This window comes from Suncus etruscus, chromosome 1 (assembly GCF_024139225.1).
Source record: "Suncus etruscus isolate mSunEtr1 chromosome 1, mSunEtr1.pri.cur, whole genome shotgun sequence".
NCBI classification, from domain to species: Eukaryota; Metazoa; Chordata; class Mammalia; order Eulipotyphla; family Soricidae; genus Suncus; species Suncus etruscus.
The window spans coordinates 186369799-186372858 of record NC_064848.1 but is presented as its reverse complement, the minus strand read 5'-3'; the positions used below and the strand labels follow the sequence as shown (position 1 = coordinate 186372858).

Below are 3060 nucleotides of genomic sequence, written 5' to 3'. Positions count from 1 at the left end.
TCCTAAAATGCATAGCAAAAGCGTTTCTAGAGTCTTCTTTGAGTAATAAACAAAAACAACAAAAAGGGAAACAATCTAATAATGCATAATAATGATACAAACTTGTATTTGTTTAACATGTAACAAGTGAAAAGAATAGAGCTCTTTTGACATAGAAAGAAAGAAAATGTATCCAAGTACTCTTAGTGACTTTCTCCCATGGTTGTTGCCTGGGAGAATGCACAAAGCCCAGAGTTTGATCCCCAGCAGCACAGGTTTCCCCCCCAACACATACATGACCTTTTCCCCATTCCCAGCACATACACATGAGCCAGAGCACCACCTTATTGTTGGTCCTAGGAGTGAAATATTTAGGCCCATTGTATTGCCAAGAGTGGTTCAAGAGTGCTCGCTTTGGCAGCACATATACTAAAATTGGAATGATACAGAGACGATTAGCGTGGCCCCTGAGCAAGAATGACATGCAAATTCGTGAAGCGTTCCATATTAAAAAAAAAAGGGGGGGGGCCCGGAGAGATAGCACAGCGGTGTTTGCCTTGCAAGCAGCTGATCCCAAAGGTGGTTGGTTAGAATCCCGGTGTCCCATATGGTCGCCCGTGCCTGCCAGGAGCTATTTCTGAGCAGACAGCCAGGAGTAACCCCTGAGCAACGCTGGGTGTGGCCCAAAAACAAAAACAAAAAAACAAAAAAAAAGAAAGAAAAAAGAAAAGAAAAGAAAGAGAGAGAGAAAGGGGCCGGAGAGATAGCATGGAGGTAAGGCGGTTTCATGCAGGTCATCAGTTTGAATCCCGGAGTCCCATATGGTACCCTGTGCTTGCCAGGAGCGATTTCTGAGCATGGAGCCAGGAGTAACCCCTGAGCACTGCCGGGTGAGACACAAAAATAAAAAAATAAAAATAAAAACTTAATAAAATAAATAAACATTTGACATCCCACCTCCTAGGGAAACATTTACAGGTATCTGGATAAGGAACTTGCAACCACGTTTGATTCCTGGTACCCTGTAGCAATGGCAAGAGTGATCCCTGGGGGGGGGGGGGTTTGCTAAAAAAAAAAAAAAAGAGTGATCCCTGAACAAAGAGATTAGTAAACCCATAGGACCCATTGAGAGTAACCAAACCCCCTCAGAAACAAAAACAAAAATCAACCAATTAAGCAAACAATTAAAAAAAAAAAACTTCCTGAAGGCAAGAGGAAACTTAGTACCTTAGTTTAACTTCTGTAGTACCTTAATATGTTGGTCTCTATTACCCTTAGACCTACTCCAGTGCCTTATCCCTGGAAGGTTATCAGAATAAATAATAATAGTAATGGGTCTTCTTAGGGCCAAGTGAAATAAAAGACTTGGTTGGACTCCAAGGTGGGGTAACTCATCTTCCATCGTTTCTGTCTGTTTTTGTTTGGGGACAACACTTGACCAGTTTAAGGAATCTCTCCTGGTTGTTTTCAAGGAACCACACTGAGGATGCCACACTGAGGATGGAACCCTTGTTGGCAGGATGCAAGGAAAGTTTCTTAGCCCCAATCCTCCTCTAGGGACAGAGTTGGCTCTTGTCATTAATCCCCTAAGGGCGCAGAGATAAGGAGATTACAAAACTGGCTCAAAACCCAGGTTGAAAGAACCGGAGCCAGAGAGATTGCACAGCGAGTAAAGTAATCTTTCTTTGCACCAGGCCCATCCAGGTTCCATCCCGGAGCACTTGCTCACAAGTGATTCCAGGAAGGAACCTCTGAGCACCGTCAGGTTTGGAGCCAACGTGTGCCCTCCATGTTTGAACCCTTCACACCTACTCTCCTCTGGAGTTTAGCTAAGGAGCCTCCACACTGGCTGCACACTCGCGCGTTCAACTGGTTGCAATTGGATTTGACCTTTGGTGTCTGTGGAGGAGCCTGGGGCTTCGTGTTCATATTCATGACTAGGAAGGCATGTGGGAGGGGTGGGGTGCCGACTCTCTCCTATGCATAAGGGGCGTGGTTACGACGATGCTAGAATATTCATGAGAAGGGGCGGGACACTCATGCTAGGGCTCTTGCTATTGGCTAAGGAGCGGGGCAGCACTCTAGCTAGGGCTCTTGCTATTGGCTGGGGGCGGGACCTCACTCCCGCGGGTCCTCCTGAGAAGAGTCAAATACTCCTGAGGCGCGAGGCGCGGCTTCGTGGTCATTATTCATTATTCATTATTCGTGTTGATTATTCATGAGCTAGGAAGGCACGTGGGCGGGGTGCCGACTCTCTCCTATGCATAAGGGGCGTGGTTACGACGGTGCTAGAATATTCATGAAGAAGGGGGCGGGACACTCTAGCTAGGGCTCTAGTTATTGGTTAGGGGGCGTGGCCTCACTCCCGCGGGGCCTCCTGGGAAGAGTCTAAAAATACTCCCGAGGCGCGAGGGGCGGTTCGTCAGAGCGCGGCGGCGGCGGCGGCGGCTGGTGAGGAGGTCGCGTGCGCGCTGCTAACACTCGCTCTCTCCCGGGCGGGAAAGCAAACTCTGAGGAGATTTTTTTGTTCTTGATAAACGATCGAGGAAACGTGAGGCAAAACGGCTCAATTCCAAAGTCCCCGTGATCCCTTTAGCCGAAAAAACTCAAAATCTGTGGTAAAAAAAAAAAAAAAAAAAAGAGGGGGTTTCCTCACAGAAATTCCTGGAGAGAATTCCCTTTCTGACTGGAATAACAAATGCCTCGCGTGGGGCTAGACTCCCTCAGGTGCCTTTTGGCGGTTGAGGGGCAGGTTCTGGAGCTGACGAGAAGGGGCTCCGGGCGCACCCCCTCACGCGGGTTTCCCTCAGGGAGAAAGACAGACGAACGCGCCCCCCAAGAACGGGATTCATCGCTGAGGGGGGGAGGACGGGCCGGGGCAACCTGGTTCCCTCGGGGCTTCGTTCCCTCAGGCAGGGGCGCCGCTTGAGCAAGCCCGCGCTGCGGGGGCGGAACGTCTCCTGGGTTTCAGGGTGTCCTGGGACTCTTGCGGGGTGAGGGGCGCGTCCCTTCCCCGGGCTGGACTCGGGAGCTGCCCTCCCTCAGGGACTCGAGGGGACGCCCTGCCGCCCCCTCTTCTTC

At 49.9% G+C, this 3060-nt stretch overlaps 1 non-coding gene across 1 annotated transcript; it reads left to right on the top strand.

Annotated features, from left to right (window-relative positions):
• The first annotated feature begins 384 nt into the window (after positions 1-384).
• On the top strand, positions 385-491 carry LOC126027712 (U6 spliceosomal RNA). The gene has a single exon (XR_007502315.1). It is a non-coding gene; the product is annotated as a U6 spliceosomal RNA (small nuclear RNA).
• The last annotated feature ends 2569 nt before the right edge of the window (positions 492-3060 follow it).